Source organism: Falco punctatus (genome assembly GCF_963210335.1).
Source record: "Falco punctatus genome assembly, chromosome: 3".
NCBI classification, from domain to species: Eukaryota; Metazoa; Chordata; class Aves; order Falconiformes; family Falconidae; genus Falco; species Falco punctatus.
This window is the reverse complement of record NC_137582.1, coordinates 121,018,350-121,033,888: the sequence shown is the minus strand read 5'-3', so window position 1 is coordinate 121,033,888 and position 15,539 is coordinate 121,018,350. Positions and strand designations below refer to the sequence as shown.

General features: G+C 47.4%; 1 protein-coding gene across 2 annotated transcripts in view; it reads left to right on the top strand.

The window, feature by feature from the left end:
- HIVEP3 (HIVEP zinc finger 3) overlaps positions 1-15,539 on the top strand; it is a 287,505-nt gene that overhangs the window by 139,918 nt on the left and 132,048 nt on the right. The window contains exon 1 of one of the 2 annotated variants that reach the window (XM_080379499.1): positions 5,748-5,764. The exons of the other annotated variant lie outside the window; for it this stretch is intronic. The gene's annotated coding sequence lies outside the window, so the exon portion shown is untranslated. Of the gene's footprint in view, positions 1-5,747; positions 5,765-15,539 lie in introns of those variants that run through there. 2 annotated transcript variants of the gene reach the window in all.

Here is a 15,539-nt window from a genome sequence, read left to right as displayed (position 1 = left end):
CCCATCCCTGCTAAAAAAAGCACTAAATCAAGTATGTAAGGCAAACTGTCTGGGTTAATTATGTAAAAGGAGTCTGTAATGCCTTAGTAGGAAAAGAGAGGCACACAGGGCTCTGTGCTATTCTGGTGTTCGAAACAGCCCAGCCAGTTCACGGCGGTAAAGACTGAAATGTAAATGCTGGGTTTGGTGTCTCCAGAACATCAGAGTTAGGTAACAGCACCAGTAAAGCTACTGGTGTCACCAGGCAGCAGTAAGTCATGGATCGTGGATGAAGACTATGGCCTCTTCAGTCTCTGACCCAAAGTGATCCAAAGTAATGCTGTAACCTGCAGGCCAGCAATCAGATAAGGGTCAGAGCAGGGGGGGTGAACAGCGAAGAGCCCACATTAGCCGTAGGAAGCCCTTCCCTATAGCTGCAGGCTCTGGTTAAGGTATGATATCTAGGCAACGGCATTTGTCTCCTGTAGCAGGTTCACACCAATACTCTGTATTTACTCCTTTATTTCAGAGTGATGGGGACACTCTGAACAGTGTTGTGTTCCCCAAAAAAAAGTTTTCTTGCAGGGAAGGGGAAAAGACGGAGAGGCACATCTACCAGCCAGCATGTGTTTCACAGGATATGCATGCGATAGCCCTCGTGTGCTGGTCTTCATCTTGTGTGTGTTTGAAAGTGAGTTTCTCCCATAAACCCAGCCCTGATGGAGGGGAGGGGGCTCTGGTTTCCCCTTGTAGGCAGCGCTTGGTCTCCCTGCGCAGTTTGTGGTGCAGCCTGCTGCTGGGCCGCATCCTGCTGCGCAGGGGTGGGGACCACTTTCCTCCCACACACCGCAGATAAAATGACACAGAGGTTGGAGCAGGTCACTTAAGGAAGAGCTGAGAATAGAGCCCAGGACCTAATACAGCACATCTCCGTGTCCCCTGGCTTACAGCTCCACCTCTGCGAAGCCATCCCCTGCTCTGCATTGGGCCCTCGGGGCTGCAGGTGATCTCAGGCAATCAGATATGAGGCATGCCATGCTGTTTCATGTTGTCATTGTATCTGCCAGCAAAACACGTGTCCTGTCACTCCCAAAAGTGACATACAATTCTTCATGTGTTGGTTTAGTGGACAAAGATTGTGCTGGACCGTCATATTCCAAATTCAAGCCCATTATATGAAGGGAGAAAATAACTTGTGATTCTGTGATTAACTTAGCACAAACACCGATGCCTAGGGTACTCCAGACTTTTTTCCCACCCAGAAGCTATGTTGAAAGAACAGAGGAAAAAAATGCTTTGGATATTTGTTTGGGATTTCTAGGTATGTGATAGTCCAAAACCAGCTGCAGCAGCTAGGCTGTTGGAGGTCTGAAAATCCTAGAGTAATCCTCGAGTAGGAGGTTTATACCTCCTGGTATCAACCATGATTTTTAATTTGTATGGGGGCTCTTCAATGATTTCAGCCCTTCCAGCAGGTTTATGTTGCAAAGCACTGTCTGCAGACATGGACTGCGGTGCTGGTAGACATTTCTTCCAGTCATGTTTTGCAGGTGATGTTGGCCTCCCATTAGCAGTTGAAATTTCATGCTTGTTTACAGGCTGTACTGAACAATGTCTGAATAACTGTGGGGGGTGCTTTGCCTATATTCAGAGATGGCATCCCCAAAAGGACAGAATTTGATGTAAACATGCAGTGTTCTAGAAATCGGTTCAAATTTCCAACACATGCCCTTACCTCTTACGGCTGACTGGAGACCTCAGAACCCACCCAACTAAATAAGGACCTTTTCATCCAGAGATCACTACCCTGAATCCAACCCAAAATATAAAGTATACATATTTTGTGGACTGGGGTGGTCTGTATCAGCAGAAACCATCGTGTTTTGCTCCCTGTGGTGGCTTCCAGAGAGAAGCCTTGAGCTGTGTTGGGTCTGCAGCCTGGCCTCCCTTCAAGGCCGTGATGTGCTGTGGCAGCACTCATGGGAAGCTTGTCCTCACAGACAGCCCCGTTTGCCAGGCCAACACTAAACTCCACTTTGACGTACAGCTTCTTCTCCAACGTACAAATTAGCTCATTAAACACTTTGCATAAAATACACAGGAGCTGGCAGCGAGGGAGAGGAAATCAAACCTGCTCACGCTTTGTTCACCTGCGTTCAAAGTTATGAAACCTTCCTGCAATGATTCATCCCAAGCCGCAGGCTCTGGAGCCCTGGGTTTGCCTTCTTCAGAGCTGCTCCATGGACAGGGACAGGCTGCTGAGCTGAAAGGAAGCTTTTTAGCTGCAAAATTGTGCAAGCCAGCGTGTGCTATTTCTGGAGCATGCTGTAATGTATGCGTCTAGCCTGGCTCTCTCCAGCAACGGCCAAATGTTTTTCAAGCAGTAAAGAAGGTAAAATAGAGCAACACTGTACTGGAGCCAGATTTTCCATGCATTCCATGAGCAGAGCCTGCAGGAGCTCACACGTGCGCTCATGGACACATAATTAAATTCGCCAGTCACCAGAAGGATGGAGCAGGGGGACCGGCGACCTTGGCTCAGCGGCTGCACCCGGTTATGTCGTGCTGTGGCACAGCCTGTGGCAGCGCAGGCAGCACATGCACTCCCACACTGGGGCCAGCAAAGCCCAGGCTGGGGTGAGGGTGGGCACTGCTGAGTGAGCTGGGGGTTCTACCAGGGGGAGAGAAGTGGCAGTGAGAAGGAAGCAGCAAAGCATGGTAACACATCACCCTCTGTAGGGCTTGCAACCCCCAATGTCAGCTCACCTTCCAGGGGGCGTTGGGGTGGTCATCCCGCTGCAAAACTGCCACATGAAGGGCACGTCTATGCAGTGCAGCGCAGTGTCACGGGGCTGTACTGGCTTGTTAGGGGACTGGAAGCAATTACAGCAATGTTAGCTTGCTTCTTTGCCTGGGCTACACGTTGCTGCTTCTAGGGAGGGAGGACTGGCCAAGCCAGTGCCACGTGAACGAGACCCAACAGATTTTGGCTCTGGAGCGAGCCAATCTGGGGCTGAGCGGTGCATCTTGGCTCGGGCTGCTGAGCCCTGCAGCACGCTTCGTGATGCCACTGTCAAGCAAATGTCATGATATCACTGCGTGTACCGGGAGGCCTTTGGGACAAAGGGACAGTTGCAAGGGGCTCGCTATGGGCACCGTTAACCTTTTTCCTATTTGACTGGTCTCTAGCACCCTGCTCAGGCTAATCCTGCTGAGCAGGGGGACTCATCCCTGCCGGGTTGCAGCTCCCAGTTGAAGATACACTGGAGGATGGGACCCCTCTCACATTACAGCCCATCCTGGGGGGCTCTTGATCCTCACTTGCTCCACCAATCTGGCAGCCTACTGTATGATTCCTGCACTTTTGCAAGGGTGAGAAAGTGGTGATGCCAACCAAGGGGAGAAGAGACGGAGAGAGGGACCTATCTGCCTTCCCCTGCGTGATGATTGGGATCACCCCATCCCCCTTGCTGGATGCTGCTACTCAGAGGAAAGAAAAGGGAAAGAAGGAAAGAAAACGGCAGAAACATGGCTAAGGACTGTTTAGAAATAATGCAGAGTGGGATCTTTCTGGATCAGCCACAGCTTGGCAGATTTCTGCATGCATGCATGGCAGCAGTACCCAGCCACAGCAGGGAGACAGGCATAGATGTCTCTTTGTTTCCCTTCTGGAAGCTGGCAGGTATATGGGGCTCTGTAACACTACTGAGCACCCATGAGCCATCCTTGTGTTTACTGGCATGGAGTTTTATATGTGTTGAATGAGAGAGCTATGAGTATTTTCTGGTGTTTTACGAATGCTGCTGGCTCTCCAGGAGCAGCATGGGGGCAGGTGCAGAACATGACAGAGATCCGAGCTGGGGCTTTATAGATCTCTGCAAAACCTTAGGTAAATTCACATTTGAGAAAGGGGCAACAAAGTCTCTTAACAGAATTTAGCAGAAAAAGGGATGATTGTTTGTCACAAGTGCTTCAGAAATTAATTGACCCATGTCCATGTTACTGTGTCGTGATGCTAGAACAAACATTTACTCACAACCTCTATGGGTTGTTAAACTGATTTCGTAGACTTTTTGGACTTTAACTCTTGTTAAATTACAATATTTTACTGTAAGACTGTTGCAAGATTAACATGTGTTTTTTTCTTTGTCTGGTATTATTGAGTAGGGTGTTTCATCTTCACCGGTGCTTTTAGCTTTTTGCTCACAGTGATTTAAAGTATTCTCAGTGTTCATATTCAGCTTTGTCCTGCTGTTTTATTTTTGTGCATAGGTACTTTTGCAATAACACTGTAAGGAGTTTTCTGTAACTTCTTACTAGCTCTGCGCCTGCATGCGTCTGCCAACGTGCTTTCAGGAGAAGCCACTAATAGGGGTACAGATTTTAAATTATCTAATTGCTGGCAGCAGAAGGCATGGTGCAGGAGATGTTATGAAGAATTGCTGGATGGCCTAACAGCGTTAGTTCCATTAAACCCTCAGAGTCTGACCTGTCTGTAGTTATTTCCTCCTGTGTAATGAGAATAATGAATTTAAAGAGACAATAAGAATAACCATGGACGGGTGTATCTGAAAGTCCTGGAAGAATTGTGGTGCTGATGGCAGATCATGGGAACTGTGTGGGCTCTATACCGGTGTCTGTGCAGCCCTGTACGGCCATGGCTGTGAAGCTGCAGCCCTCCCTTCCTTGGTTTCCACACCAGTGAAATGGGGTTAATCACTTGCTTGTTTATCTGAGATCATGAGAATTACTGGCTCACTATAAAGTGCCCAGAAATCTGCTGACAGGAGTCATGCAAGGGCACTATTCCCCCATGCTGCTGTTCTGCAGGCTGCGGTTGCTCCTCTCACTTCGCTTGCATGCCTGGTCACAGTTGGCCACGGAGGATGCTCCATGCCACCATGGGGATGCCGCCTGCAGCCACCTCTGCACATGGGGCTGCTGCCCTGGGGATGGAGGCACTTGGGAAGTGATGCCCAATGGCAGCTTTCTCCTACTGCGTCTTTTCCCTGCTTCCAGGGGAAGTGTTATGGCTTTGTTCTTTAGCTCTGCTTTAAAACAATCTCAGCCTTTTGAACATTATTTTTCCTGGATACCTTCCCATAACCTGTTGTAGTTTTCTATTAAGGCTTAGCCCTGCCAGTCCCAAGCTTGGAAGTGAAGGATCAGTTCCGAGCTGTGCCCACAGCAGCTCACCATGTTGCAGGCTGGGGCAGGGGCAGGGCCAGGGTTGGGCATGCAGGCAGCCTGGGGCAGTGCTCATGTTAATCTTCCTACTCTGAAGCAGTCAGGATGGGGTCCAGTTTGCATTTGGGGTCTGATTCTAGGAGAATGAGAAAACCCATCACCATCCAGGTTTCTGTGCCTCGTCTTTGCACATCTGGAAATCAGTCATTTCATGTGTAAAGAAAAACCTATGCAATTATATTCTTCAAAAGTTATTTGTCCTCATGTCCAGGTCCTATGTGAGAAGAGGACAGCATAGAGAAAAATGCCTAAAAGGTTAGGCCGAAACAGCGGCAGAAGGGGATGCAGATAAGGAGGGAGAGGGCAAGTAATGAAAAGCCCTAATGTCTCGATGGGAGCATGTAGGAAAAAATCTGAGCTGTTACCACAGTTGGAGAGGATGTGATTGTGTCTGTGGTATAAATGGCATACATTTAACTGCCTCATTACATTAAGGTCTCATGTCCTCTACCCCAGGCTCCCTTTCCCAAGTCACTGTATGAATACCTGAGTCTCCTTGAAGTATCAGAGAGATGAACCTGTAGCGGCTTATCCACAGGTAAGAGGCTCAGGCACTGCTTTGGTGCCTGCTCCAGTGATTTGGGAAGCGTGGGGGGCCACCAACCCATGGCTGCGGTGCTTGGGGGCTGGAGCCCATGCCCACGCTGCCTCACCTTGTGATGGGATTTGCTTTCTGCCGGGGCTCCTGCAGGTTTGATGCCCCTCTGAGGTGATGTGGTCGCAGGGGTTTGCAGTTCCTAGGGCAACTTACAAAGGTGTTTTGAGGAGCAAGGACTGATCCAGGCTGCTGATCTTGGTTTTTGATTTTATTTCTGCTGACAGTGTGTCACTGGTTTTGTTTGTAGCTGCCCATCCAGAACAGCCTGTGCTCCTGTACAGGTGCTGGCTGTAATTTTCTAAACCCGGTAGATGTGGATGCAGCACTGTGATTTTTCCTATGGCTCCTTATCCGACAGCTGCCTAACATAAAATATTTAGAAACAAGCTGCTGCTGGGTGTCTCCCCTTGTAGCTGAGTAGCATGACCAGCAGGTACCCAAATCCCACCCTCCCTTGCCTGCTCTCCCTGTCCCTTGTAGCTGTGTCTCTTTCCCCTTGCAACCTTCACAAAGTTGCTTCATTTGCTGATGAAGTTTTACCTTCCTTGGAGATGCTGCTTGCCCAACTTTGGGGAAGTTTGTGGAAATAAGATGCTGTTCATGGAGCTCTTGGAGAGCCTCCAGAAGAAGGTGCTGTGCTGCTGGGCATGGATAGTAGCCACCAGCATATCGTAGAGTCTCATCCCAGGGTCTGGCACCCGTGTTGGGTGGATTTTAATTACTGGGAGTCACTTGGCTGGTATAAGACAGATTAACACAGTCCTCGAGTGAAAAATGGGTTTGTCTGCTCCCTGCTTTAGAGTGTACAGCTTTACCCATGGGATGCATCCCATGCTGACTGCAGCCGGGTTCACAGACCCAGGGGCACATTGCAGATCCACAGCCAGGGGTTATTTTCAGTGTTAAAATGCAGCCGCTTAGGATGGGCAGCACAGCAGCATTCCCTGCATGAGCAAAAGGACGGGGATGGGCTGGGGATGGGGACGGACTGGGGGGGCGATGGTGGTGCTGCCCCTGCAGAAGCCACAGCCTTTTCTCGGGGAGAAGCTGTTGGTCTGGAAATAACGTGAGAGTGGGTGGGTAGGAGCACAGCATCCCAGTGAGCAGCAGCCGCTGCCCCGCTGTGACACAGCCAGGCCTTTTGTCTCATCGGCGAGCGCTAATTGAAGGGGACAGATTTGGCACCCTGGGAGCAGCAGGTAGCCACACTCCAGTGAGAGCTCAGAGCCAGCTCCATCAGCAAATGCTTCTTGCTCGACTGCAGTTATAGCTCATTATCTTGCTGACCTTTAATTTCGCAAGTGTTTCTTGCAGTGTGTTTCTTCAGCCTGGTCTGGCTTCTGACCTCCATTCCCAGAGGCAGTGGGATAATATATTCATCTGCTGTGTTGTCTAGCCACTTCGCATCCCTCCCTCCATCCACCCCTCTGTCTCTGTCCTTTTTGGCAATCTGTCATTTTTGGTTTTGGTACAAGTCCAGGAGCTGAGTAAAAAGTACTTGGGCAGCTGGAGCGAGAAACAATGGATTTTAAATACGCTTTAATGTGTTTGTAAACAACTGCACTTCATCAGGGTCCCTGCCCAGCACACTGGCAGCAGACAAAACTGATGAGACTCTTCTGAGATCAGAATTAATTACGCTGCATGGAAATGGTGCAAAACAGACAGCGCTGCAGTGGGAAATATCTCCTGTTCCATGGTCCGTGTCTGTTCGTTTATGCTGTGCCTGCCACTGTGGCCACTGAGCACCTGAGATCGCTCCTCTCTCAGCTGTGGCAGGGAAGGAGATGAGAAGAGAGAGCTAAAAACGTTGGGAGGACTGTGTAGCTGTTGCACTTTGAGGATGCTCTACGGAGTGTCCGGTGGGATATCGTGTTTGTGGGAAATATCTATCAGGGAAGATCAGTACAGGGAATAATGCTGCTGTCCTGTCGAAATATTCTTATTTCTCCTGAATCCCCACAGCTTGTTCCTGGTGAAAAAAAATAGGTTTGTGGCTTCTTTGTATCAGGGAATAAAAAAATCTTTCACTGAGGATGATTTGAAGAGGGAAGCGAGCTCAGAGGCATAGGGAAGGGGCAAAAGAGCTGTAGTTGGAGCCCATGGATCAGGTGATACCAGGTAACCCATTGGTCTTGACTCACTGATTTTGATGAATAAATACTCAGTTTGCAGGGACGGGACTCCTGCTCTGTGGCTGAGGGCTGCGAGCAGAGTGGAGCTGACCTCACTATATGACTGTTCATACCTGCAAGAGTTTTTCTAGTGGGGAAATAATGGAAGAGGAAAATCAAAGCACTTTGAAATTGACCCCTTCGCTGCATAGCGACTTGGCTCAGAAAGCCCTGGTGGGTCTGTGGCTGCTCCTGCTCGGGGGATGGATGCAGCCGGTCTCTGACTTTTCTGTGAGTAACAGTGTAATTGCAGAAATTGGCACGGTGGCTTGGAACGAGATCTAATTAATTAATTCAAGACATGCTGGGATTAAATTTTATTAAACCTTGGAATCAGAGTAGACTAGATGAAATGTAAGCAAAGGCTGGGAAGAGAAAGGAGGAGTATGTGCCACATGTGCTGCCTGCCAGCATTGCTGCCATCATGCCTGTCGCTGGCAGGGTACGGAGGGTGTGCTCAGGTTATATATAGATAAATACCTATGTACATATATATGTGTGCACATGTGCACCTATATACACACACATATACCTGGTTTCACTCCAGCCAGGGCGGTCAGGGGGGCTTTGCTTTCCTTGTCCAGTTGCTCTGGATTTTTGCATGCAGGGTGACTGGCCCGTCCCTCTCTCCTGCAGCAGGTAGTAAGCCGCGCGCCTCTGGCCGTGTGCTCCCGAGTATCATTTGGAGTGAAGAGGAGGTTTCTTTTGCTTTTCCCCTGATCCTGTGCTGACAAACATTCCATGCCCCATCCAGACCTGCCTATTATTTTGTAATAAGAGATGTCAGCTCCATATTTACTGCCTTTAAAATGATTTGGGGTCTCCTGGAATGGAAATTCAAGACGGTCCTTGCTCACATAGTTGCGTCTGGGAGCTTACTTTGCTCCCAGAAGCTGCCTGGTCAGGCATATATGTACTGGCACATATTTACACTGCTGGACATTCCCGGAATAACTAAGATTTCTGAACAGGTAAACAAGTGTGTACGTGGGGTGTATGCAAAACCACTGGCTCTCCAGCAAGAGGTGCAGCACAGGACCCAGCCTCTTCAGGGATGTTGTCTTGCCTGCCGAATCTCTAGCATCCCACACGAGCCATCTTTTCTTCTGATGGTTTCAGGAATACACTTAACACTAATATTAGCTCTCCCTACAAGGTGGGTATCTTTGGGGCTTGGGCACAATGAATGCCTTATTCACAAAACTACAAACACTGTAAAAAGAAGAGAGGAGGTGGGGGGCAGAAAGTGTCCCGCCCCAAAATGTTTCTGATCTCCAAGCAGCTATAATTTTGGCTTGCTCGGAGAACAAGCTGAGGCAGTGTTCATTTTAACAGCCAGGAAAGGGCTGTCTGTTTATATTTAGGGCCTTGTAGATTTGCGCAGTATATGCAGGTGGCACATTAAAATGTGTGGATGATTTCTTACCAGGATAAGGCTGTGTTTTTACTGGACTGCCACTAACTCTCTTTGAAGGCTAAGTAAGTAAGCATTGAAAATTTTGTTCTAACAGTTTCTGGGGTTAAGTTTTGTAGCCTTTGGAGTGTTGTTTTGAGCTTAATCCTGGTGAATTCCTCCCATGCACCTTCCTATGCAGTTTTGCTCAGAACCCACATTTTTAAGAGCAGGTTGGCAGCTCCTGCTGTTTTGAGTCTGTAGGGCATGGGCATTAGTGATCATCATTCAGTTCTTACTAAGTAAGTGTTAGTAGACCACTGCAATGGAAATAAGTAGGTGGGTATAGAGCATCCTCCAGCAGTGAGGTGGGTAGTTATCCAGGATCTCGGTCAATTTGATGGTTACAGCTCTGACCTTCACCCTGCCTGAGTCTGAAGAAGGCTGTGCCTCCCATCTATCTCCAGCCCTGCTCATTATCCTGTTGGCTCCAGGAACTGCAAAAGCCAAATCAGTGCTCACCTGGAGTAATTTTGATTTTGATGGCTTTTCCTTGGCAGGAGCTTAAGAGGATAGCGTATCCAAAACAAATGCATGTGCTTTTGGGCCATGCCATCTTGAGTTGGGCTGTTGTTGCTGTTTGTACTCCAGTACTGCAAAGTCCTGGGCAAGCTGCAAAAGAGGCAGCTTTCCAGCATGGCTGAGGTTGGTCCTTCAGAGGGAGCAGCGTTCATGTCTGGAGAAGCAGAAATTGTAACAAAATATGCATGCTGTTTGTTCTTGAGCTGTAGCTGAACAGCAACCAAAGATGCTGAAGTTCCCTTGCTGATATTCGGGAACTGAAAGCCTGGTCCAGCGGCCCATCATTCTTCTGCCATCTCTCAGAAATTGCTCACTGGCTACTAATCTTGCTCTATTATTAACTAATGCCCTTTTCGAGGGGGAATCCGAATGCTTATTTGGTATTTGCAAAGCTTACCAAGATCACAGAGCTGAGGAGGTTTGTAAAAAGTAGAGTGCAGCTATTAACGTCAATTGTCTCAGTCTCCTGGAGAGTGCCTGGGCTCCAAGGTTTGTTCACCGATCCAAAATTAGAAAGTTGTTGAAGGTTTTTTCATTCAGAGTTACGAAAAGTCCCATTTGACTGAACTGAAACACCGGGCAGCTGTGAGCAAATGAGGTTCAAGCTGAGTGTAAGAGATGGATGGGGCTCAGTGTAGAGGAAAGATACTGAACTTTAATTATATGTACCTGTGACATATCATGGCAGGTTACGGTCTCGGGACATGGGATAGAAAAAAATGAAATCCAGGTTCTGTTTGCACTAAAATATTTCCAGGCATGTTTGGGTACTTTGCTGTGGTAACCAGAGGGCCTATTTTTAGAGTTGTTCCCAAGATGCTCCTCTATACTACATTGAGTTGCTTGGGAAGCTGGCGTACAAAGCAGTCCCAGGGGTTTTCAAGTTAAAATGAGCATTAATTCAGAAAGATTCCAAAGGACTATGTTCTTCAAAACTGATCAGCTTATGTGTGAGATCCTTCTGGCTGCACGTCCTGCCTGGACTTCATGTTAGGCATCTCTGAGATCCCAAATTCCAGCATTTAGGTGTGAAAAGTGTCTTCTTTTATTTGACCAGATCTTGACTACAGCACTAAACCAATTATATTGCAATGGTAACTTGTCTCAGCAGTTAAAGAGTAATCCCAAAATATATGGTAGCATTTTATAACCAGGGTATTTTTGGCACTCAGCCAGCGCAGTGCCTCAGAGTCCAATCTTGCAAAGATCAGCTCTCTGTTTTCCTGTGAAGATTCATCATGGAAGAGAACAAGCCCACAGGTTCAGTTGCACATTTTTGTGTGACTCTATGGTGAAAATTTTACCCTGTCTTGTTCATCTGAAAGTCCTTCAGACTTCACTAGGCTGACACTGGCGTATTTATATGTTCTGGTTTTCAAATGAAAGGTATTTAGAAGATTCAGCTTGAAACATTTATTTCTTAGGAAAGTGTTGTTACGCTCCATAAGGTACATATCCAAAAAGAACAAAAGCAGTCCTATTCAAAGAAGCCACAAACAACATCAACAGAGAAAGGCAAGCTTCTTTTTCAAATGCCATTCTTCGTATTTTGTTGTCTTTCATCCATAATCATTTAAATACACTCACATGTATTTGAAAAAATAACAGCAGCACAGCAATTGCACTTTACGCATAGCATGCTTGTGAATACATTCTATTCTGTGATATATTGTTTCTCTCTTGGATTTTTTTCAAAGATGTTCTGCAAAGCGTTTCCATATGCATTTTAACAAGACGGTTCTCTGTCTATACATGGATTTTATACCAGAACAATGTGCGCTTGCTCAAGGGCTCCATTATTCTTTGAACATTTTAGAAATGCAATAACTGAAAATCTGCAAAAGAATGTCTATACACTGTCAGATTCTGAGGAAAAGGTAACCTTACACATATACATTCTAGCATACAGGCCATCAAAGAGGATTGACACAGGGACTGGGACAGTTTGGCATAATGGAGACCCAGGACTGGCACACAGATTTGTAATGCATTTCAGTATTTGAGTCATGAAGAGATGAAGCACCACAGCTTTTAAAATTATCTGTGAGTAATGGGTCATCTTTGGTCCATGTGAACATCGTCGCTGTTGAGAGCATGATGGATTTGCCTCTCCATGATGCATCAAGCGCATGCGTTAGACTAGCATGGGTGGTACGCAGTGAAAATCCTAAAGTGGAAAGTGATACGGTCTTGTTAGCATTTGTAACATGGGCGCTCTCAGCTGCTCAAGTCTTTTACTTTTAACAAGCATGCGTTGTGATATTGAGATAGATTTCAGACTTATGCTCTATTCTGTAGCCATAGAAGCTATTATAATATTATTTGCTTAGTCTCAGTTCTTCTGGTTTTTATATGAAAAAAATGTAGCTTCTCACAGACAAGGAGGTAGTTAGCATTTTTTAATGCTTTGGATTTGCTTTTTTAATCCCATGTGTCCATAGTTATGCATTTAATCCTGGAAGGTGAAGTAACTTTTAAACTCAAAAAGTTACTCGAGTTTTAAAAGTGATGTTTACCAGCCCAGTTTCATGTTGACACAGATGAACAAAATGCCCTTGTTCTTTCTTGGTTGTTTTCTTATTTCTTCTCTTATTATTATTGTTATACCACAGAAAGCAAAATTAAATAGGTGAGTAAATAGCATCTTGCAGCAATGAGGTGGGTAGGTTCATTTCTTATTTGTTCTGGGTGTGGGAAAAAAATAGTCTCCAGAGTATGATTATTAAAACCAGGAGGCTAGTATGGACCTGGTTACGTACAGGTGTAAGTCAGCAAGTAGCATTTAGAGGAGCAAATCTGAAATCTGTGCACATACTTAATCTTCATCGTATTAGATCTGGTTGTCATGTCCTGGTGATGGGGAAGCTGAAGCGAGAATCTGGGTGTTGCAGCAGCATGCAGCAGAAAGGCTGCTGTGGAACCTCTCCGTGTACGCCTGTCCTTCTGTAAAACCAATTGCACATGTATTAACCCAGCTCACACTACAGGGAAAGCTTGTCTGAAAGCTATTAGACATGGGCAGTCCTGGCATGACAGCATGGTTTACACCACAGTGATCTAGAAGCAACAGCATTTTATCATCTGCTGGTTGTGGTAGCACGACAGCCAACGTGAAGTATTCGTTTGAAGAATGTCAGTGCATAAACACAGTTTCTCCCCGAACTGTGAGGGGAGTGTTACCAAGATGAGTGTGGAGCAACAGGTGTTTTGGGGGGTTTTGGCATTAATTGAGATGGATGTGAAGGATTTCTATAAATCAGTGCAATGTTTAGAAAGGGTGACTCCCTTGGAGGATACATGGCCGTGGCAACGTATCCAACACACAGGAATTCAGTCGATACAATAAACATAGTCTAAAGGTACTCAGGATACCCAGTCTTGTTATTCAACCTGCCCTGAGAATGCAAGAGCACGTGGCCTCTAACGAGATTAGATATTGCATTTAAAAACACTAAGGCTGTTAACGCAGTGCATAATTAAGCCCTGGAACTCATTGCCAAGGAAAATCTTTGAGTGGATCTTAATAACATTCAAAAAGAGACAGACACGTCTATTATTAATAAAACTAGGCATAGATCTGTTCTGTGAGAGGTATAAAAAAGCACAGCTGCTTAAGAAATAGTCTTACATGTGCAAGTCAAACACCGTCTGCCTAGCAAGGAAGCATTTTTTTCCCTTTCATGCTCGCTATTATGTTCTGATTTGCACCTGTCTTTGAAGTGCTGGCGCCTGTGACTGGGGGAGATGGCTGGGATGTCCACAGGCAGGTCCTGCAGCTCCGACCAGCAGATTAGGGGGCTGTCAGATAAGCAGCGGGTCAGCTAAGGCACTTCTGAGAGCGCTCGTGCTGTTTAAGGTCACCATTACCATTTAGCAGAGTGGAAAAAAAAAAGGTGTCAAGTCTTCCAACAATGTGGGGTGTTTTTGTAGCGGTTTGCCCGTAAACAGCCGAGTGCGGGGCGCGTGAATCGCTGTGTGTCTGAGCTGCAGTTGTTTTGCTTTTGAACTTTTTAAGCTGGAGGAGCAAGCAGGCCAATAAAAGTGGCTGCCAGCAACCTCAGAGTATTCTGGGCTTTCGCAAGCCCCACTTTGTGCTAGGGTTAACCCAAGCAAAATCTGTGGAGAAGGAAAACGGGATGAACGCTGTCTAACCGAATGGGTGTCCTGTATCTGCACTTTGTGTCCAGGCAGAGCTTTACTCCTTGATTCCTTTCATTCTTAATCAGCTTTATGACACTGTAAATCTATGAGGTCATGTGCAGTGACCTGTCAATGGTTTCTGTCATGCCAGTTCATGATCTGGTGGGCATTAATGTTTCATGCTTGATGAGGTTGTGGGTGGCTGGGTCCCATCCTGCGCTGTGTATGGAGAGGAGCTTTCTTTCAAAGGGAGGCAGACACATGGTGTGGTGATGCTGCAGGCAGACCCTGGCCATGCTGCCTGCATCTCTGCCTGCAGGCACTTGCTGGACCTAGAGCCACCGCAGCACCTTTTCAGGTGGTGGTGGTGATTTGTGGGGCAGCCCTGGGATATGGTGGACCCAACACATGCTTCTTGCCTCTGATCTCAAGCTTTCCTTGGTCTGGCCCACACCAGCCTCTCCTCACTCCATCAGTGGAAGGAAGGTTTATGAGCGTGTGGCAGCACTCACATGGGGAGCACAACACGATGCGCATCATGGTACAAAGATGAATGCCCAGCACCAGATTCTCTGTGGTCCATGCGAGGCAGCTTGCAATGCTCAGACTGGCCCAGTGCCAGCAAGCTCTGGGTCAGGAAGCCCTGAGGCACTTAATGTCAGATAACAGCCCTAGGATACCTGCTGCAGGTGTCCCTGCTTGAGCAGGGGGTTGGACCAGATGATCGCCAGAAGCCCCTTCCCACCTCAACCTTGCTGTGTTAATGTGTCTGTGAAGGATGTTTCCCTTATCCTGGGCACACAGGGGCGAATCAGGTATTAAAAGTAATAGCCCAGTGATGCTGCCACTGGTGCAGAGCCTCTTGAGAGCCAGGCTCCTTCTTGTGCTCTTGCTGTGACATGGGCATGAGGAACACTGGAGCTAGAGCCCCTTCTCAGCTTGTGGGAAGAAATCTGGGGCCGTGAAGTCTCAGCTTTCCATCCGCTGCTTTCCCTCCATGTCCTGGGAGTTGCCTACTCAGTTTCCCCTCTCCGTCATCCCTCTGGGCTTGGCTGTGCAGCTGCATCCCGCTGGTTGCTGCCATCATGGATGATGAAACCTTGAAAGAGCAATTCACCGCTATGTGCCTTGCTTGGGACACAGTGAGCAGAGACCTGAGGAGTGCCTGGCTCTCCCTTCCCACCAGCGTGGCCTTTGGAGGGGATGTACACATTTACCAACTGGATAAAAGAAAGTTTTCAAGTTAATGATCTCTTTTTAACCGTTTTCTTGAAGCTTGTGTTACTTCCAATAATCTGTGCTCAGGATGGGGGTGGGGGTGGAGGATTCCCACAAACTCCCTGACTCAAGCTGCTGGTCCCAGTTCCCTGGGCTCTTTGGGAGCCAGCCCTCTGCCAGGAGCACCTGAGGAAACCTGCTTCATGCT